The 23,779-nt window shown below is 35.8% G+C and overlaps 2 long non-coding RNA genes across 3 annotated transcripts; both read left to right on the forward strand.

Annotated features, from left to right (window-relative positions):
• The first annotated feature begins 1,178 nt into the window (after positions 1–1,178).
• Positions 1,179–11,893, forward strand: LOC113039437 (uncharacterized). Its single transcript, XR_003274997.1, has 3 exons — positions 1,179–1,371; positions 6,886–7,006; positions 11,769–11,893. It is a non-coding gene; the product is annotated as an uncharacterized LOC113039437 (long non-coding RNA).
• Positions 11,892–19,817, forward strand: LOC113039435 (uncharacterized). Of its 2 annotated transcripts, none has more exons than XR_003274993.1 (5): positions 11,892–13,076; positions 13,295–13,347; positions 13,497–13,581; positions 18,270–18,392; positions 18,652–19,817. It is a non-coding gene; the product is annotated as an uncharacterized LOC113039435 (long non-coding RNA). The 2 variants fall into 2 exon arrangements; XR_003274994.1 differs by lacking the exon at positions 18,652–19,817 and adding an exon at positions 18,584–18,641.
• The last annotated feature ends 3,962 nt before the right edge of the window (positions 19,818–23,779 follow it).

Below are 23,779 nucleotides of genomic sequence, written 5' to 3' on the forward strand. Positions count from 1 at the left end.
GCAACGCTTAAGGGAACACTTAGATAATTAAGGGGAAAAACTTAATAACAGTCTTAAGATCCTTAAGGAAACCCTTAGGGTTTTTTCTTGCAACCCAAGTTTCACTAAGGGCACCCTTAACCTTAAATCTAAGTGATTTCTTAGCTTAAGGTGTTTAATGCAACCGGGCACAGAGCAAAGGCAATCATGTGTGCTATTGATATATACATAAATTAAGTATACATAAATTGTATACATAAATTAAGTGGAAGAAAGATAGCAATCCATCATTTTTGGCACAATATTACATGTTTTTAAAAGTTACATAAAAGCTACAAATTCTTTAGTTTAGAAACACAGACATCAAGAATCAGCGTGAGCATCACAACAACGGTGACCATCAAAAAAGCATGTTGTAGCCAATAAAAACTCATCCATGGCTCCCATCATGCATTGTGGCATGAATAAATTATGAGCTGAACTGTCTTTTTAACTTTTTATTCTAACTATATTTTATTTTTGCTGTTTTTATGTGAATTTTTAGTATCTAGTTTTGTGATGTTCAGAGTAGATCTGTTTATCTGGATATGCTGTTTGTCACCGTTGTTGAGATTCATACGCTGATTCTTGTTCTCTGTGTGTGTCTAAAATAAACACTCTTTAATTAAAAACAAAATAAAAATCAGAATCACTTGCAAAATGAATAGAAAATGCAGACGCTTTCCTTGTGGAATCAAAGCGGTTACACTCAAAAATAGAGAAATATTTAGAGAAAACACTGTAAATTAGTTTAATAACTCAGGTCAAACAACAATTACATTAAAATAGTGTCATCACCACCCAATGACTTTTGCTCTTGACTTGCAAAACAAATTTTTTAAGTAGAAAGCCACAAGCCAAGATCCCAACTAAAGCAAACACTGACCACTGTAATGGTGACACACAAATTGTGATTTTCTCGTTAATTATCTCATTAACTTCAACTCTGCTTCAAAGTTTTACTTTTAACACTGCTTCAGAGTCTATACGAGTCCACACTCAAGAGTGTTAAATTAACACTGGAGGTTTTGCTGTGTAGGGTGGATAGTATGCACATTGGGACACAGGCAGATACTTTATCATATCAGTCATGTGGGGTCTTTTGACCAGTAAACATCACACAGAGCATACCAGAGTAGGAACTAACATTAACCATTACTCGCACACTAACCACGTATTTGATATAGATTTTTGCTATTAAAATTAAAAGGAAGATTTGTATCGTTGAATAACACTCCATCACTCATGTTGTGTTTCCTGATCCTCAGATGGACTTACACAGCTGGAACTGGAGCAGATATCTTGAGCTGTCAACATTTCTCTGATCTTTCCAGTTGTCATTGGAAACTTCAGGTGAGGTTTTCTGTCTGATTATGGTATTAATCTGACAATCTACATTTCAACCATTGTTTTACCTGTAGAGTAGAGTTCTGTTATGCTGCTGAAAAAAAAAAAAAAAAAAAAACCTACTTTCTTAGTTTCTCATCAAAGCTGATGCAAACAAAATAAATGATTAACCCCCTCAATCACAATTCATAAATTGTAAATCATACATTGCATTTATTATATAATTGAATGGCAGAGAACAATGGGATATAACTGTTATAAAAAAGGGATCAAGAATAGTTTTTCTTAGAAATAATTGAAACTACAAAAAAGGTTCAAGTTCTCACTTGTGTGATACTTTTTTGCCCATTTAGATACTATTATGCACCCTTAGGGGGTTAATAAAATACAAAGGTTTATATTTTGAAAAGGTAGTTTTGTGCGTTTTTCTGAGAGATTCTGTCTAACTGCAGGATGACTGTATAAAATGATCAAGCACACAAAGTAAAGTTTTTTCATACTAATATCACTTTATTTGAGACATTTTTGTTGACATTTTAAAGTAACATGGCTTCCCTGTAGTGCAGAAGTCAACTGTTTCATACGAACATAAATGGAAAATCCTTGCTACGACATGGTGATCACACAGACTGACACCTCATACACACTCACAGTCGCACTATTGAGACCTCAGACACACTCGCACGACACACTCGCACGGCACTCGCTCACACAGATGTATTGTTGACACCTTAGACACACACTTGCAAAGATTCACACGCAAACAGAGACTTTTGACACTTCATACACACACTAACAAACTGACATCACGCAAGCATCCAGCAGTAGACACATTCTCATGCACCGATCAAACCACATTTCTGTACAGATATAAATAATCCGTACCACAGCAGAGTCTACTTTATCACCTCTGGATGGATAGTTTGCATCTATGTTTTGCAAACATTTAAACGCTGCAGTGAAAATGCTCATCCATAAGACCACAGTGTCTGAAGTCATGATGGGAGATTCCCAATGAAAATCATAAGACAATAAGAGTCTTGTTCTTAGAATAACACTGAAGTTTGATCATCTTTTGATTGGTGCATATACCACATGACTCTCCTCTTCAGCTTTCTGTAAAGAATGTATAACACAAGATATAATCATAGTTATATTAATAACAATAATAAGTCTTTTATAAACACATGATGCAGTTGTGTGTGAGATTCTTGTTATAGATGAAAGCCCATTTCTGCTCCTAGGCCTGTCACAATAATCAAGATATTGACTTGTCACAGAATATATGTAAAGAGCAGACATCAGCAAGTGAAAAGAAGGCATCATTTGAAGCTTTTTAGTGATTTCCTTACAACTCCGGACTCCAGTATGAAAGAATAAGTCCAAATTGACACAAAGCAGAAATTCACTGTTCTGGTGCATAAATAAATATAATACGCAAAATAATGCTCTTTCACAGCTAACGTTAAGGGGGTTTGACAACTGAGAGGATACATTTATGCAATTTTTTCTATGAAAATGTACATTAAATGGATGTTTTTGATTTTCTTTTACATCAGCTTGTGCATACACAATATTATGCATGCACTACACTGTTAAAAATCGCTGTAAAAAAACGGCCAAATTTCGACAGTAAAATACTGTTTTTCATTAAAACAGTGCATTCTGGGTAATATTCATCGTTTTCGAGAAGTAGCCTGCTGCTATATATCGTAAATTAACAACGTTCAAAGTCGATACTCAGCGGCTGTGTTTCAAATCACACCCTACACCCTCATTCACTATTCCCTACATGAGTTTACTAATATAGTCCACCTGACAGAGAGAATGAAAACTAATGAGTGAATTCAGACAATGATCAACAGCTGCTGTTAATGAGTAGAATCACTGAAGAAAAAAAAACATAACAAGACAAACACATGAAATACAACTGACTTCAGCCACAGCCTTAGATGAAATCAACTGAAGATTTAAACGATCAACAAACAGCTTCACCAACTTCACACATTACTAACCAGACTGACTTTATTTCTGTCAGATCAGAGAACAGAGATCAAAAGATCTTATTGAGAATTAAAGAGATTTAGATGATAATGTTACTGTTTCGTTTAGCGTCACCATTGTGGAGATCAGTGTTTGCTTTAGTTGGGCTCCTGACCATTGACTTTTACACTTTACATTTTGTTTTATTGCTGTATTTGTATCTTTATGGTACATTTTTTACAGCAGTATTAATTTTGATAGTCAAGTTATCATGGTTGTTTCTAACAGGCATGGTCTACTAGACTGACTTAAAGTGTTGCTATAATAATCAAATATTAATTTGGTGTTGAAATATTTGTGTGAATGACACTTCAATTTAGTAAGATTGAAAAGTAGTGTGATAACCAGTATTTATGGATTTAACGACTAGTTTTAGTTAAAAAGTATTTCGGGCAGCAGTCCCCACAACACTCAAAGAGAGAAATCAACAATCAGCATATGAATCTCAACAATGGTGACAATCAAAAGGTTCATGATGCAATGCATGCTGGGTACCAGCACAGGATAAAACTCATCCATGATTCCCAGCATGCATTGCGGCATGAATAAATTATGCCCCTGAATTGTTCACTTATTTTCTTGAATTCTTATGTGCTTATAATTTTGCATTTTTTTAAAGTTTTAGTAGCATGTGTTGTGATGTTCAGAACTGATCTGTTCATTTATTTTGTGGATTGTCACCATTGTTGTGATTCATACGCTGATTCTTGATATTTCTGTCTAAATTTCAGCAAAGGTTTTTTTTTTTATTATGAGTGACATTTTCTTAACAGTCTTTCATAACTTATGGCTCAGCAGTGTTCCTTCTCATGCTGTAGTATCAATATTCAATAAGAGAAGAGATACGGGATTAGATCAGAAATAATAGTATTTGTTCTTGTCAATCTATAAACAACAATATCAGATTGTTTTTCTTCTGTGTACTTTTGTTTTGCTATAACAGGTTCCAAAGGCGCATTGTTACAGCATGAAAAAAAAAAACCTTAGTTGTTGAAAAGTCACGTTCAAGAGCCCAACTAAAGTAAACACTGATCTCCATCATGGTAGTGAAAAAAACACCTAAACCTATTTAACTCTCCATAAGTTCTTCTGTAGACATCTGACAGAAATAAAGTCAGTCTGGTTAGTAATGTGAATCTGGTGAAGCTGTTTTAGTAGTTGTTTAATCAGATCTTGAGAGATTTGATGTATTCTTTTATTCAGTTGATTTCATCTAAGGCTGTGGCTGAAGTCATTTGTAGATCTTGTGTTTCTCTTTCCTTCAGTGATTCTGCAGGTGTTTATCACTAATGCTCAATCATCAATTAATAACCGAATTATCTCATTAACTTCACTGATTCAGTGTTACTCTAACACTCTGTAGTGTGCACACATTATAAGTGTTCATTTAAAACTGAGGATTTTCTTGTGGGGTTTAAAGGGTTAAAGATTTAAGATGAAGAAAAAACAGAATGAAACATAATTTAACAGTAATAAACTGTAATTAATTTACAGGAAACAAACTGTAGAAAAACAGTTATTTACTGGCACCCCTGCTGCCAGTAAATAACTGTTTTTCTACTGTTTCTTGCCGTAAATTAATGGTTGCCAGCAAAAAAAAAGTTTTTTGCCGTCAAGTCAAGGAAAAACAGTAATATACTGTAAAATGTAAACGTCAGATTTACCAAATGAAAAATAAGTTAATTTAACTAAAATATTTGTGAACATCCATAGAAAAAAAATTAGGCAAAGTCATACACTGATAATGAGAGTAAATACTGAACTTGACTGTATTAATGTGTGTTTGCACAAGAGAGATAGTTTAGTTTAATGTAGTTTTGTTGTTCACCATTGTGCTGTAGAGTAGAGCCGGTGCTTCAGTCAACGATGAGCCACAAATTCTGATTTTCTGCTGCTTTATATAAAGGCCGTAAATGTGGAGTCGCTGATACAGTGGTGATCTCTGTGTTAAGTACTTCAGCACATACATGTGTAATACAGCTGACAATGAGCTGCAGTGATTTGAGTAAAAGTCATGTATTTAGTTACTTTATTACTGCACATTAAGTGTAAGAAATATTCCTTCTCAGTGGACTCAAATGAAATAAGTTCATAGTACTAACATCGTAGGAATGCTAGTTTAAAAACTCGAACTGTTTGAAGCAGTGGGAGTGGAGTTAATTTCCATGGTAGAATTTAAGGTAAAATACTGTTAAAAAATAAGAGTGGTAAATTAATGGTTAAGAGCTGTAAATTAACAGTACTTTACTGGCGCCCCTGCTGCCAGAAAATTACTGTTATTTAACGGCAAAAATTTTTACAGTGTACTTGAATTATTATGCTGTTATATTATCATGATATATTCAGTGGCATAGCTTGGTCATAAAATGCCAATAATATTGCAATTTTTATTATTTTTTCTTATGTGGTGGAAATGGACTTATATTTCATCCAGAAAAAATCAAAAGTGCACACTGATCTACATCAGACTCTCTGCTAAAATGATACAGTGACACTTTACAGTAAGGTTTCATCAGTTAGCATTGCTGAACTACTTTATTTGACATGAAATAAGAAAGAACAATACTTCTACAGCATCCATTAAACTTAATTAATATTAATTTAAACATTTACTAATGCATTATTAAAAATAAAGGTTGTGTTAACATTAGTTAATATCAACTAACAATGAACAACTGTACGTTTATTAACTAACGTTAACAAATATGAATAAATACTGTAATAAATGTATTGTCCACTATTCATTAACATATGAAACCTTATTGTGAAGTGTTACCAATTATACACATACTCAACATGTTACTCAACATATTAATAATAAATTGTCTTACCGTTTTCTGTGCGTTTCTTTTGTAGAATGCCGTCTCAACATAAATGATCACTACTTCACAAGTCTCAGCTGTTTTAACAAGAATAGATTCATTAAAACCACAAACTCAGTCTTTATTAGATCTGGTTCTTCACAGCCTATGTGTTAATATCAGGGCTTTCAAATTTAACACCAAAGTAATACTTAAAGATTTTTAAAATGGCATTAACTATTTTAATTACAGCCATTAGGCCAAAAACTTTTTCCACACACAAATAGATCCTAAAAGAGTGTTTATCATTATATTTATAGAGACACATAAATCACACACTAATACATCAAACCCAAATGGGAAGTATTTTACGTTCTTTGTTTTTACTCAGCATTTAAGTTCAAGAAGCACAACAAAAGTTATCATTTATCAAGATTAAAGATTAAATGGACCGTGCGAGTGAGAAGTTTGCTCAGAGACATTATACACAAATAGACATTTATTATTAAATATTATGAATTAATTTTAAATTAAATCATTTTAATATAAATTATAAAATAGGACTATCAGGTGGCAAAATATTTATAACATATTTTTCAAGAATTATTTCAAAATGTACATGTTTAAAATAAGATAACACTTGCCTTCTTGATCAGTTTCTCTGTGTTTCCAGCAGACGCAGAAGATCACGACTGCAGTCACAATCCACAGAGATCCAACAACGACAGAAATCAACACTAACAGAGAAACAGAGACTGGAGGAACTGAAGAAGAGTAAAAGAGAGACAGACTTGAATGTAAGTGAAGAAGACAGAGATCAGCTCAGTAAATAAACACATATATCAGCGCTGTGGTACCTGAACATGGTTGACAGAGTTGAGTGATATTCAGATTTTGAGTCTGGTTTCTGATGGGATTGTTGATCACACAGCTGTAGCTGTTTTTCTCCTGATATTCCACCTCCAGAGGTAGAGAGAGACTGATGCTGAGATCAGACACACTGATGCTGGACAATAAACTGTTTCCTTTGTACCAGGAGAGAGTCACATGACCCACATTCACCACTGAACACAACAATGAACAATTCTGCTGTGATGAAGATGATGATGAAGAACACTGTGAAGAGTCTCTGCTGATAATAGGAACAGGAAGACGAGCTGAAAAAAACATGAAAGAATAAGATGAATATGAACACAGTTCTCTAGATCTAATAATTGTGAATTGTAGTGAATCTGTTAATTTTGTGCTGAATTAGTGTTTAATGCATTAACGGTAACTGAAACTTTCTGTCATCTCGACATAAATAAATTAGTGCTGTCAATCGATTAAAAAAAATTAACTAATTAATCGCACAATTTTTTTAAATTAATCGCGATTAATCGCGATTGATCGCAATTAAAAGACTGACACTTTTTGGATATGTAAATGTAAAATGTAAATAATTAATGTAAACTCAAGACAAAGAAACTATTTAAATTCAAAATATGATTGTTTATTGGAATTTTTGTTTAACTTGTAACACAGATTTTCTCATGTAAACAACATACCTGCAATAAATCATCAATATCCTCCAAATTAACTGTTGGCTTGAAAGCCATATTTATTACAGAAATAAAAACACAGGCATGTAAGTACCATTTGAATTTCATTACAATCAATGCCAATAAAAAACAAAAATGATTTCCATGTTGAATTCTAAGTGGACTGCAAAAAAATTCCAAAGTATAGTCATTGCCAGTGCTTTAAGTGAGCCGGTACGCTCATTTGGACATCTGTTTTAATAGAGGTTTTAATCTTTTACCTGCACTGCCGATTTTCAGAGCGCCCTTCACAATGCACGCTTCCTAATTCATCCCACCCAGAGCAGAAACTACATTACCCATTCACCCTTAAGTTATACAAGTGAATAGCGCATGTGTCGCTTTTCCCACTGTTAAGTGTCAACAACTCATCGTGGCCGGAGAAGGTGTGTGAAACTCGTTGTGAGTTATACTAAAGCAAAATCTTGAGTATTTATTGTCTGATAAACATTAAAAACTGTCTGCGGAGGTTGAGTCGTCCTGCAGCCCCCGCTGGCTGTTCATTGGCTGCAGCATCTTTTTTCTAAGTTCTAAAAAAATACCGTAGACGGCAAGGCACAAATTTAGATATTCATTTATCTAATTAATCTATAGCCTATGCACAAAGACAATATGATCTTTTTGTCCCCTTTTTGTTTTAAAGCTTGATGAAGAGAGAGAGCGCAAGTTGCTGCAGCTGAGGAGGACAGTGATGCACGCGTACAGGAGTGATTGACAGTTCGCGGCACTGTGTACAAAAAATACTCCGCTACACAATTATTTCGTTATTTTCGTTTAAGCTTATTAACGTTAGCGTTACAGAAAGGTCTGATTTACGCACTGTTACAGTCATTGTTTTTTTGTTTTTTTAAACAATGACATTTGAGTTCATGATTTTAATGTTGCTGTTTCTTGTGGCAGACTAAATGAAGAGTAATGTTTCTTGTGGCAGACTGAAGAGTAATCCGGCAGAGTTTTATACTGAAACTTTCCGTCTAAAAGTCCTTCCTTGGTCTTATCCATATTTCTTTGCACGTTGAACACACATAGGCCACAACTGGAAATAAATAAAAAACTGCAACCGCGTTAATTGCGTTATTTTTTTTTAACGCGTTAAATATTTCAAATTAATCGAATGCGTTAACGCGCTAATTTTGACAGCACTAAAATAAATATTTAATTTTGTAACTAGAATATGTGAACATTTCGACTGTTGAGCGCTACTCACCATAGACAGAAACATTGAATGTTTTGGATGTGTCTTTTGCTTGACTTATCTCTACTTCATATTCTCCAGCGTGTTGAGTTGTGATGTTTGTGATGTTCAGAGATCCAGTTTTACTGTCCAGCTTCAATCTGTCTCTGAATCTCCCGTCAAGAACATCAGATGAGATGTTTTGCTTATTTTTGGTCATTGTAGCAATTTTAGATTTTCCCGCTCCATATTTCCACACTATGTAATCGCCTTTATGTATTTCAGTAAGATCAGTGTTCAGAGTGACAGATTCTCCCTCCGTCACTGAAATGGATTCACCAAACACACCTGATGAACAGATGTGACATGGATTAAATCCTCTGATGGTTTACAGATCCTGAAATCAGCTTAATTTACACAAAGTTGAGTGAAGTTGAGAGCAGCAGCATGAACCCGTTACTGTTATCAGTACAGAGAGAGTTAGAATCAGACAGACAGAGAAAACACTGAAGCAGCACTTACAGATTGCTGGAAATATGTTTAAAATATCAATTAATAGAGTATATCATTTATGAAACAGGAGAAAAACTTCATATAACGAGCTACAACAACCCGAGCCCCCTTCACAGAAGCTTAATGCTACAGTTCTACAACAACAACGATCTGTTTCAAAAAATGTCAGTTTTAAACACAGTAGATTATTATAATATTCATATTTAATGAATTAAACTCATCAGTGCATGAATCCCAGATATAAACAGCAACAACTTTTGCATACAGAAGTTATACGTAATGGTGGTTTAAATGTAAGTTTTATTCCGAAGTTTAAAGTCTGGTACAACAGAAACTATAAAATAAACCTTGATTTAATCTAGATTCAAGATTAATGCTTATTGGTGCAACATCTTGTGCTGGTTATTTTAGATACTTGTATTGTATTTTTAAAAGGACAAAAATGGCCTTATATTTGAAAGAGGCTCAACGGAAAGTTCACACTTTCTGAACATTTACACTCATTGTAGGGATTTCCATTATTCTTCATTGACTTTAATGTAAAGTTTCTAACTCCAAAAGACACCTAATACAAAGTTAGTAGATCTTATGTTATATTCATACAATATTCATGTTTCTGTTGGTACACTACAGCAGCTGAAAAATTTAAATTCACTCCAAAATGAAAAAAGTTTAACTTACCATTGAGACTCCTGAAGCATAAACAGAACAAGACAAACCTGTGAAACATTTTCTTCAGTGGTTCAGTGTGTGAGAAGAACTGTTAAAGTGTTGTGTGAATCCTCCCCTGACTGTGTTCGACCCTCCTAGTTCACATCTTGCATTTGCACATGATATAATGTTAAAGTTCATCTAACCCTTGTTAAGATTTTTACTGGTTTTTATGGATACAAATATTCTTCGTTTTTTTTTCAAAAGGTAAAGAGTTCATATTAGAAGGGTTCATATACGACTGCCACAGTGACAGATTTTGTCTTCAGTGTGTAAAATGACTAAACGTAGAAGAATATTGTGTGTAAATTGTAAATGAACTACATTTTATGGTGAACACAAGGATTTTAAAATTATGTCAATTTATTCTAAATTTAAATTGAATTGAAAAACCAGAATACAAATTTATAATCATGTTCTGATCTCACAGTACTGGCTTTACCAAGCTTTATCTTCTGAGTCAAGAAGAAACCATGCAGCGGTTAGTTTTCAGTCTCCAGACATAAGTCATATAACTTTGTAAGTGATGAGTTTCTTCCGGTGCTGCTACTATTTACAGTGTTGTGAGTTTATTTCATCTCTTGGGGATTTTTTTTTTTTTGTATAAATTATAATCCATATATATGTCTAATATGATCTAATATTACTGTATATAAATAAATAAACCCAAATAAATAAACAAATAAACAAAAGTAGCTACTGATCTGCATGTGAGTTATTGCTGTTTATTAGCTATTTTAATTACAGAGCATTTATTCTTTGGCATTCAAACATAACATAACTAACTCTAAATCTGTGGTTTTTTTTAGGAGAATAAAACCCCAACACACAGTGCAACATATTTAACCACTAATCAGAACTGAATTGATATTAAAATCAAACGATGGAGTGCTGCTTATGAGATTTCTCATAGTTAGACTGAGATTAGGTAACCATGTCTGCCTTTAGTGTTGACCTTTTCCTTTTTTAAGGATTGTAGATTTAGATAAATGTATAAGTGCATCATGATATGTTTTTGTCGTGTAAATGTTTAGCCACTTCTGAGTAAAAATTTGCCAAATATAAATCAATAAGAGCTGGACATCGTAGATGACTTTGTTTCATTTACACTAAAACACTGCCAGTGTTTTAATAAGCTGTTGAAATATTTTAAATGATCTGTGCATACAAAGTTTCATCATGAAACAAGCAACAATAGATTGAAAGGTATCTGTATGTTCATGTAATAACATTAAATCACCTGATTCAATAAATACCTGAATTCTTTGATTTTGACACTCTGTCACTAGATGGCGTTCTAATACATATGCATATTTATGTATTACTATAATGTCTGGCAATTTATAGCAAGGGCAGACTGTGCAGATGGAGGAATAATAATTAAAAAAATTACCCCCCCCCCCAAAAAAAAAAAAAAAAAAAAAAAAACGAAATAAAAAAAAAAAACCTGAAAATACACTGATTTTATTTTTTCTGTTAAAGGAGTCACAAGACAAGTGTTTTATTGATAATTTGTTGTTTCAATACCTTAGAGAAGCTAATTTAATTTAATTATTAATTTATTTTAAACATTGTATTTAGGTCTTGTAGACGTGCTGGTCCACGCTTCCTACCAGTGGGTGGCGGTAATGCTCCAGCTCGTTTGTCAACCGCCAATAAACCCAAGAAGAAGAAGAAGAAGGAAAAGAAGAAGAAGAAGAAGAAGAAGGAAAAGAAGAAGAAGAAGAAGAAGAAGAGGTACTAGTCAGACAGTTTATTAGTTTCGTTTCTGAGGCTGTGTTTATCTGCTTTCTCTGGCGGTTTTTAGGTTTACAACACCGACACATTAGGTGGAGACACATTCATTTGATGATGGATGCTATTTACTTAAAACGCAACAACATGACAGCTTTGCAGACCAACAATCACAAAAGACAAACAAACACAAACAGACGAAAATATAACTAGCAGACGGATCTGAACGGATGCTAGTGTTGTTGCGGGTGTGTTATAAACAGTAGAGAGGGTTATTTAGTGTCACTGCACACGTGTATTAATGTTTTATTATCATGCAGCATGAAATACTCGACACATTTGATGCTCTTTATTTGACTGTAAGACTGTTTTATGTGACCACCGCTCATGTTTGCATGACGTCATAAAACCGGGCGGCATCGCTGTACACAAGGAGGGGTGTACATAGTGCCCTTGTGTCACTTTTAAAAAGTGTGACAACTTTACCGCAAAGTTTCAGTGTGTTCCAGACAAGAATGATTCATGTGTTCCCTTGTGTGGCTGAGGAGAGGTGTGCTGTTATTTAAATTGACCAGACTTATGTTTTTCGAGGAGGAATCAGGTGAAAAGTCCCTCCGAGACATATCTACAGAGCATAATATGACATAGACTTTATCATATCAGTCATGTGGGCTCTTCTGACCAGTAAACAACACAAACAGTTACACAGACCACACTAGCAGCAGTAGTGAAGCTACAGGTTTTCAGCTGTGGCCCACCCAGTAAGTTATTTATCAAAAGATAATAAATATAAATGTATGGTTTCACTGTAACGTCATATAATTCTGTACTTTAAAATATATTTAACGTGAGATTTCATGGTCAATTCATGGCCAGTTATTAATTTTCCCTCTTCTGAGCCAAACGTGTTAAAAGCATCATATCACCATAAGTACAGTGTTTGATTCACTAAATAGATTCGTTCTTTGTGGAAGGAAAAAAATAAACATGTATACTGGATACATATATATATATATATATATACATTTATACATTCTTCACAATGAACTGCATATTTACAGCTGCATTCATTTCTGTGGTCCTCAATATCTAATCTCTGAATGTAAAACTGAGACACTTGATTATGAGATCATCTGCGAAGCCTCATCGTCTAAGGTAATGCTTTACATACAGTAAACTTTAGTTAACGTTTGGCAATGCCTTAACTTACATTAACAATGAGAAATGCATTTAGTACAGTATTAATTAATCTTTGTTGATATTAATTAATAAAAGATATGTATTAGTAAATGTTGAAATGTTGAATCTTTGTGCTGTATTTACTGTCGGAAATTTGATATGCAGTTTTCATATAATACACTTTGCCCACCCAGTTTTATGAAGGACCACCCACTTAACATTTCTTGCATCACCCCCTGACTAACAGGTGCTTAAATTTACCAGAACTCTGCACTTATCACGTTTCCTAATGCTATTTCTTCTTCTAATGTTACTAAATTAAAAATAATAGGTTTGTATCATTGTTGGATAACACTCCTTCAGTCCATCACTCATGTTGTGTTTCCTGATCCTCAGATGATGTTAAACAGCTGGAACTGGAGCAGATATCTTGAGCTGTCAACATTTGTCTGATCTTTACAATGATCACTGGAAACTTAAGGTGAGATCTGGTTATTATCTTAATCTGAAACTCTACAGGTGCTGGTCTTATAATTAGAATATCATCAAACAGTTGATTTATTTCATTAAATCTATTCAAAAAGTGAAACTTGTATATTATATTCATTCATTACACACAGACTGATATAGTTCAAATGTTTATTTCTTTTAATTTTGATGATTATAACTGACAACTAAGGGAAATCCCAAATTCACTATCTCAGAAAATTAGAATACAATTTAAGACCAATACAAAGAAATAATTTTTAGAAATCTTGGCCAACTGAAAAGTATGAGCATGAACAGCACTCAATACTTAATTGGGGCTCCTTTTGTCTGAATTACTGCAGCAATGCAGCGTGGCCTGGAGTCGATCAGTCTGTGGCACTGCTCAGGTGTTATGAGAGACCAGGTTGATCTGATAGTGGCCTTCAGCTCTTCTGCATTCTTGGGTCTGGCATATCACATCTTCCTCTTCACAATACCCCATTAATTTTCTATGGGGTTAAGGTCCGGCGAGTTTGCTGGCCAATTAAGAACAGGGATACCATGGTCCTTAAACCAGGCACTGGTAGCTTTGGGACTGTGTGCAGGTGCCAAGTCCTGTTGGAAAATGAAATCTGCATCTCCATGAATTTGGTCATCAGCAGGAAGCATGAAGTGCTCTAAAGCTTCCTGGTGTACAGCTGCGTTGACCTTGGACCTCAGAAAACACAGTGGACCAACATCAGCAGATGACATGGCACCCCAAACCATCACTGACTGTGGAAACTTTACACTGCACCTCAAGGAACGTGGATTGTGTGCCTCTCCTCTCTTCTTCCAGACTCTGGGACCCTGATATCCAAAGGAAATGAAAAAGTTACTTGCATCAGAGAACATAACTTTGGACCACTCAGCAGCAGTCCAGTCCTTTTTGTCTTTAGCCCAGGCAAGACGCTTCTGACGCTGTCTGTTGTTCAAGAGTGGCTTGACACAAGGAATGCGACAGCTGAAACCCATGTCTTGCATACGTCTGTGTGAAGTGGTTCTTGAAGCACTGACTCCAGTTGCAGTCCACTCTTTGTGAATCTTCCCCACATTTTTGAATGGGGTTTTGTTTCACAATCCTCTCCAGGGTGCGGTTATCCCTATTGCTTGTACACTTGTTTCTACCACATCTTTTCCTTCCCTTCACCTCTCTATTAATGTGCTTGGACACAGAGCTCTGTGAACACCCAGCCTCTTTTGAAATGACCTTTTGTGTCTTGCCCTCCTTGTGCAAGGTGTCAATGGTCGTCTTTTGGACAACTGTCAAGTCAGCAGTCTTCCCCATGATTGTGTAGCCTACAGAACTAGACTGAGAGACCATTTAAAGACCTTCGCAGGTGTTTTGAGTAGAGTGTGGCACCAGGTGTCTTCAATATTGAACCTTTTCACAATATTCTAATTTTCTGAGATGCCGAATTTGGGATTTTCCTTAGTTTTCAGTAATAATCATCAAAATAAAAATAAATAAACATTTAAAAATATACCAGTCTGTGTGTAATAGATGAATATTATATAAAAGTTACACTTTTTGAATGGAATTAGTGAAATAAAGCAACATTTTGATGATATTCTAATTATATGACCAGCACCTGTGAATTATAACCATTGTTTTACGTATGGAGCCCTCTTATGCTATTGAAAATAATCTAAATTGTTAGTTTCTCATCAAAACAAATGCAATAATAATAAAAATAATAATAATAAAAAAAAAATGATTCACTACCATTAAACACAAATCATAAATTGTAAATCATGCATTGCATTTATTCTTTAAATGTAACCTTTATAAGAAAAATAAGAAAAAAGAACAACAACCACCTTGGATTAAGAATAGTTTTGGTTAGAAAGAACTGAAACTACACTCAGGGTAAAAAAAAAAAAAAATTAATACTTCAATCTATCACTAGTGCATTAACTTTTCGCCCATTTCGGTACTAAAATGCACCCTTAAGGTGTCCATAAGATGCAGAGATATACTTTTTGAAAAGGTATTGTACATCACAGCTTTTGTACCTTTTTTTATGAGAGATTACTGTATGAGATCATCATGCACATTTAATATTTAAATTTTTCATACTAATATGACTTGATTTGAGACCTTTTTGTCCAAAAATCAGCACTAATGATTGTAGCATTTTGAAGTGAAGTGGCTTCCCTGTAGAGCAGAAGTCAAAATGAAAAATTCTTGCAATGACATGCTGATCACACAGACTGACACCTCAGATACACTGGCACTGTCACACTGTTGAAACATCAGACGCACTCACTCGCAACGTTACATGCTCACACAGATGTATTGTTGACACCTCAGACACACACTTGCACAGATACACACTCAAACAGACACTATTGACACCTCATACACACACTAACAAACTGACATCAAATGCAAGCATCCAGCAGTAGACACATTCTGATGCACAGATCAAACCACATTTCTGTACAGATATAAATAATCTGTACCACAGCAGAGTTTACTTTATCACCTCTGAATGGATAGTTTGCATCTATGTTTTGCAAACATGAAAAGCTGCAGTGAAAATGCTCATCCATAAAACCACAGTGTCTGAAGTCATGATGGGAGATTCCCAATGAAAATCATAAGACAATAAGAGTCTTGTACTTAGAATAACACTGAAGTTTGATCATCTTTTGATTGGTGCATATACCACATGACTCTCCTCTTCAGCTTTCTGTAAAAAATTTATAACACAAGATATAATCATACTTATATTAATAACAATAATAAGTCTTTTATAAACACATGATACAGCTGTGTTTGAGATTTTTGTTAGAGATGAAAGCCCATTTCTGCTCCTAGGCCTGTCACAATAATCAAGATATCGACTTGTCACACAATATATGTAAAGAGCAGACATCAGCAAGTGAAAAGAAGACATCATTTGAAGCTTTTTAGTGTTTTCCTTACAACTCCGGACTCCAGTATGGAAGAATAAGTCCAAATCGACACAAAGCAGAAATTCACTGTTTTGGTGCATAAATAAATATAATACAGAAAATGGTTATTTTTCACAGCTAGCGCTAAGGGGGAGAATTCATTTTTTTTCCTTCTGTTTTTGCTGTTTTCCACCACTGGTTTTCAGTGTAAATGTGCATTAGTTGGATGTGTTTGACTATATTATGCATGCATTTCTTGCATTATTATGCTGCTATATTATAATTATGTATTCAGTGGCGTAAAGTTGTCTTAAAATGCCAATAATATCACTACTATTTCTAGGACAGTACATTATCATGACAGGCCTAACTGACAAATAGGAAAAATAAATAAATAAGCTCTTTTAAATCATAATCAAAAACTGACATAAAAATTATGAGATAAAATTTTCACATTATGGCATACTTAGGTTAGATTATGATACACACACGTCAAAATTATTATGACATAATTCTCAACATTTAAGTTATAATTAGAATTTCTTAATCTCATTATTTAAACTTTGTATATTTTAAATTTTTTATGTTATAATTTAGAATTTTTTATCTCAATTTCTATTTCGTATGTAATAATTTCTCATTTTGTCATAATTATGATTTACCAGAACATTTTTTTTTTTGTCTTATGTAGTGGAAAGTTAACATTAGTAAACTACTTCATGAATGATACTGTTATAGCATTTATTAAACTTAATTCATATTATTTCAATATTTTCTAATGCATTATTGAAATCAAAAGTTGTGTTTTTTTAACATTAGTTTATGTACTGTGAACTAACAATGAACAACCAAACTTTTTATTACATTAATAAAGATTAATAAATACTATTGTAAATGTATTGTCCTTTGCTCATATTGGTTAAAAAATAACTAATGTTGATAACCCCCTACTGTAAAGTGTTATTAATTATACTCCACATATTAACAATAAATTGTCTTACTCTTTTCTGTGCGTTTCTTTTGTAGAATGTCGTCTCGGCGTAAGTGATCTCTTCTTCACAAGTAACAAAAATAGATGCATTAAAACCAGTAAACTCTGTTCTTCACAGCACTTCACAGTGTTGTTATTAGGGCTTCCAAATTGAACACCAAAGTAACAGATTTTAGAAGATTTAAAAAATGGCAATAACAGATTTAATTAGAGCCATTAACTTTTCCCACACACAAATAGTTCCTGAAATAATTTTTATTACAATTCGAGAGACAGATAAATTACACATTAATGATTTTTAAAAAAGTATAAAAAAAGTCACCACTTGTAATACACTTGTGTACTAGCATATGAAAGATGGTTCAAGTGTATAACAAGTGGTGACCAAATATATTTTATAAATAAAGAGATAGTATGTTAAAGGGCATTTTAGTTCATATTCATGGTGTCCAAAAATAGCACATTTGAGTACACAGAGACGATCTTAAGTTTATCTTCAGAAGTACTAAAAAATAATTTAAAATTAAGAAAATTAAGGAATCAAGAATGAAGTACAACATTTGTGCATGGAAATAGAGCACTTTAAGTACATTATGTATGTGCCCTTGTTTTTCCTCCTGGGTATGAGAATAATTTTAATTAAATGATAAACTAGGGCTATCAGTTGGCAAAATACTTAGAACATATTTTTGAAGAATTTCACATTTTACCTGTTGAAAAGCAGAAGATAATACTTGCCTTCTTGATCAGTTTTTCTGTGTTTCCTGCAGATGCAGAAAATCCCGACTGTCGCTACAATCAACAGAGATCCAGCAGGAGCAGAAACAGAAATCAACACTAACAGAGATACAAAGTCTGGAGCATGTGAAGGAGAGTGAAAGAGAGACATTAATGTAAGTGATTGAATCAGTCTGATCTACAACATAATACAGAGTTCATATCAGTGAATTAATATATAACGGCACCATCATACCTGAACATGGCTGACAGAATTTGCTGATGTCCAGATGTGTGGTCTGGTTTCTGATGGGATTGTTGATCACACAGCTGTAGCTGTTTTTCTCCTGATATTCCACCTCCATAGGTAGAGAGAGACTGATGCTGAGATCAGACACACTGATGCTGGACAATAAACTGTTTCCTTTGTACCAGGAGAGAGTCACATGACCCACATTCACCACTGAACACACCAGTGAACAATTCTGCTGTGATGAAGATGATGATGAAGAACAGTTTGAAGAGTTACTGCTGATGTCAGGAACAGGCAGATGAGCTGAAAACATGAGAGGATAAGAGGAATATTTTCAGCGTTGTGAATCTGTGTAATACATTTTGTGTTGAGTGAGTGTTTAGTGTGTTAATGGTTGCTGAATGTGACTCATCTCAAAATAAAAAATTTGACTATGTAAATAGAATATGTGAGCATTTCAACAAATGATATCTACTCACCATAGACAGAAACGTTGAATGTTTTAAATGTCTGATTCGCTCCATGTATCTCTAGTTGATAATCTCCAGCGTGTTGAGTTGTGGTGTTCATGATGGTCAGAGATCCAGTTTTATTGTCCAGCTTCAGTCTGTCTCTGAATCTCCCATCAGTATCATTATGTGTGAAGACAGTTTGTTTCTTTATATTTATTCTAGCTATGAGAGACTTTCCAGTTCCATATTTCCAGAATATGTAATAGCCCTTATGTATTTCGGAAAGATCAGTGTATAAAGTAACAGAATCTCCCTCCATCACTGACACTGAGTCACCAAACACACCTGGAGAATATAAAAATATTTTACACAGATTAAAGCCTCTGATGATTTACAAAGCCTGAAATCCTCTTCAGTCACATGTGAAGTTGAGAACAGCAGAAACAAGAAAAGTGAAATGTAAAATATCAGCAGTCTTTCAAAACAGCTATTGTAAACTACAGATTTCCACAAATCTGTACATAATGTTTTAGAACCATATGTACTGTATATCATTATTTGTTTTTCTCTCTTAGTCTTACTTATTTAAATGTTCTTTCTGTTCTCATGTTATACATGTATTTATGAGTATATATGTACCTAGAGCTCCTGAAAAACCACAGTCCTTAATGTAACATCGTAACTCTTCAAAGTGTAGAGTATGATAATTATTGCAGATTGAAGGTACTGGTTAATTGTTCTGGATATTTTAAATATTTATTTTTAATAAATGGGAGATTTAGATCATAAGATCACATTTGTATGACATTAGTAGATGTTCAGGACTGCAGGGATTTCCTTTATTTTGTTTTTATGAACTTTTCCAGGTGCTGTAAATGCCAATGAAAACTTCCTAACCCTAATCCCAACAGTGTCTTTTATTATATTCATAAACAATTCACATGTATTTTGATACATAATAAGAGATGTTATTAGCTTTATTACTCCAAAATAAAAAATAAAAACCTTGGCAATGATTTTTTAACTTACCAGTCAGACCCCAGCAGCACAAACAGAACAAGACAAACATGTGAAACATTTTCTTCAGTGGTTCAGTGTGTGATCTAACAGCAGAACTGTTAAAAGTGTTGTATGAATCCTCCCCTGACTGTGTTCGACCCTCCTAGTTCACATCCTGCATTTGCACATGATCAGTGTTGGGCTCATTACACAAAAAATAAAAATATATATGTATATATATATATATATTACTAGTTACTAATTTCAAAAGTAATATTATTAATTATTACTCCCTGCCAACAATCTGGGGCACCGCTATGGTTTCTGGACCCCCCCCATCCCCCCCAGCGCCCCTGTCAATAGTTCTTAGTTACACTGCTAGTTAACTTACCTTTCCACTACATCTAAAAAAGATGGAAATTGAATATTTTTTTGCAGTCCGTGTATCCATGAAAGTTGCAGATATGAAGAGTACAACTGACTCAAACTGATGGCAAGCCACATATTTTTAAGCTTCTGTTCCTCTGGGAACAGCAACCTTATTGTGGTGGAGGGGTTTGAGTACCCGAATGATCCTAAGACATATGTTGTCTGGGGTTATATGCCCACGGTAGGGTCACCCAAGGCAAACAGGTCCTAGGTGACCAGACAGACTAAGAGCAGTTCAGAAGCCCATTATGAATTATTTAAAAATGGCACAACCGGGGCCCCACCCTGGAGCCAGGCCCAGGCTGGGCACTCGAATAGGAGTGCCTGGTGACCAGGCCTCCCCCATGGGGCCCAGCCTGGCTTAGCCCAAAAGAGCAATGTGGGGCCGACCTCCTATGGACCCACCATCTGTGGGACGAATCATAAGCGGCTGGTGCTTTGTGGATCGGGCAGCAGTCGAAGGCAGGGGGCCCAACGACCTGATCTCTTAATATGGAAACTGACCTTAGGGACGTGGAATGTCACCTCGCTGGTGGGGAAGGAGCCTGAGCTTGTGCAAGAGGTTGAGAGGTACCGACTGGAAATAGTTGGACTCACCTCCATGCACAGCTTGGGTTCTGGAACCGCACCCCTTGAGAGAGGCTGGACTCTACCACTCCGGAGATGCCCGTGGTGAGAGGTGGCTGGTTGGTGTTGGGTTGCTCATAGCTCCCCAGCTCAGTCGCCATGTGATGGAGTTTACGCCGGTGAACAAAAGGGTCGATCCCTTGCACCTTCCAGTTGGGAATAGGTCTCTCACTCGTATTTGTGTTTATCGGCCAAATGGCAGTGTAGAATACCCTGCCTTCTTGGAGTCTCTGGGAGGGGTGCTGAAAAGTGCTCTGACTGGGGACTCTGATGTTCTACTGGGGGACTTCAACTCTCATGTGGGCAGTGACACCTGGAGGGGCATGATTGGGAGGAATGGCCATATTTTTTTTTTTAAATGCTGCCCTGCCAGCACTATTTACAGTGGATCTAAAAGGGATGTTGTGGGGCTGTCTTGGAATGGCAGACCGCGGTGGTGGTCCCTCTTTTCGAGAAGGGGGACCGGAGGATGTGTTCCAACTACAGGGCGATCACACTCCTCAGGCTTCCTGGAAAAGTCAATGCCAGGGTACTGGAGAGGAGAATTTGGCCAGTAGTTGAACCTTGGATTCAGGAGGAACAATGTGGTTTTCGTCCCGGTCGTGAAACAATGGACCAGCTTTATACCCTTGCCAGGGTGCTGGAGGGTTTATGGGAGTTTGCCCAACCAATCCACATGTGTTTTGTGGATTTGGAGAAGGCATTCAACCATATCCCTCACGTCCTCTTGTGGGGGGGGGGGTGCTCTGGGAGTATGGGTCCGGGGCCCTGTGTTGTGGGCTGTCCAGTCCCTGTACGACTGGAGCAGGAGCTTGGTTCACGTTGTCGGCAGAAAGTCAGACTTGTTCCCGGTACATGTTGGACTCCGGCAGGGCTGCCCTTTATCACTGACCCCTGGCTGCGCCTAGAAATTCTTAGCGCAGCCAGGGGCCGGAGGGTCTGTTTTGGGGACCACATGATTTAATCTCTGCTTTTTGCAGATGATGTTTTCATGTTGGCTTCATTAGGCCAGGACCTTCAGCGTATGCTGGGATGGTTTGCAGCTGAGTGTGAAGCGACAGGGATTAGAATAAGCACCTCCAAATCCAAGGCCATGGTTCTCAGCCGGAAAAGGGTGGCCTGTCCCCTTCAGGTTGGTGGAGAGCTTCTGCCTCAAGTGGAGGAGTTCAAGTATCCTGGGGTCTTGTTCAAGAGTGAGGGAAGGATGGAGCGGGAGATTGACAGGTGGATAGTTGCAGCTTCTGCAGTAACGTGGTCGATGTACATGTCTGTCGTGGTAAAGAAGGATCTGAGCTGCAAGGCGAAGCTCTCGATTTACCGGTCGATCTACGTTCCTACTCTCACCTATGGTCATGAGTTTTGGGTCATGACCAAAAGGACAAGATCCCGGATACAGGCAACTGAAATGAGCTGTCTTTATAGGGTGGCTGGGCACTCCCTCAGAGATAGGGTAAGGAACTCAGCCACCCGGGAGGAGCTCAGAGTAGAGCCACTGTTCCTCCACATCGTGAGGAGCCAGCTGAGGTGGCTTGGGCATCTGTTCCAAAAGCCTCCTGGATGCCTTCCTTCAGAGGTGTTCCGGGCACTTTCCATAGGAGGAGGCCCCGGGGCTAGACTGAGGACATGCTGGAGGGACTATGTCTCTTGACTGGTCTGGGAACACCTCGGTATAACCCCGAATTAGCTGGAGGAAGTGTCTAGGGAGAGGGAAGTCTGCTGCCCCTGTGACCCGGCCCTGGATAAGATGAAGAAGATGGATGGATGGATGGTTAAGTCTTTTTTAATAAAGTAGTTACATAGTAAAATCTGATAAAAGAAGGTAGGACCAACTATTTTTTTTACAACACATTTTGGGATTGCTCTAGACAGTCCAGTACCACTACAAAATTTGTGACATTGATGTTTTTGTCATCTTTTCTCCCAACAAAACTTAAATAATGACTGTATTTCTAGGCACTATATGATGTGGGCTTCTCCATCTTCCAGCTAAGCTAACTTGGGCCATCAAACGTGCGAAGAGTGTGTAGTGGCTGGGATGAGAATCAGTTCCATTATTGCATTGACAAACTTTTTTCCTAATTCATGTTGTTCAGTTGCTTTGACACAATCCTTTTTGTTTAAAGTGCTATATAAATAAGGGTGACTTGACTTGACTTGACTGGTGACATCATGTGCTAGACAATGATTAAGAAAACAGATTTTTTAAGTTCAAATCATTAGCAATTGTGAGGAAAGCAATTAAACATTTATTTATTTTAATGGTAACTGTAATATTATTACTTAAATTGTATTAATAATTAGTTGCCCTACAAGTTACCAGGGAAAGTAATTTTATTACTGTATTGCATTACTAGTAACTAGTTACTGTCCAACATTTCATATGATATAATGTCATAGTTCATCTTAAGATTTTTTACTGGTTTTAATGGATAATAACATACTTATTTTTATGAAAAGGTTAAGGGTTCATATTAGGAGAATTCATATTACTGCCTCAGTGACAGCTTTTCACAGAGAGTGAAGTTACCTCACTGTTTCAAATAGCTACAAGTAGAAGACTTTTGTGTGAACTGTCAAACTACATTTCATGGTAAAATTATACAAAATATATTCATGGAACATGGTCTTTTCTTAATATTCAAAATATTTTTGGTAAAAAAAAAATTGACACACACAATGCATTTTTGCCTATTCCTACAAATGTACCCCAGCAACTTAAGATTTTGTGATCCAGTGTCAACTATGTATATTTATTCTAAATTTTAGTGAATGGAAAAACTCACAAGTTTTAGCTCAAAATACC

This window comes from Carassius auratus, chromosome 22 (assembly GCF_003368295.1).
Source record: "Carassius auratus strain Wakin chromosome 22, ASM336829v1, whole genome shotgun sequence".
NCBI classification, from domain to species: Eukaryota; Metazoa; Chordata; class Actinopteri; order Cypriniformes; family Cyprinidae; genus Carassius; species Carassius auratus.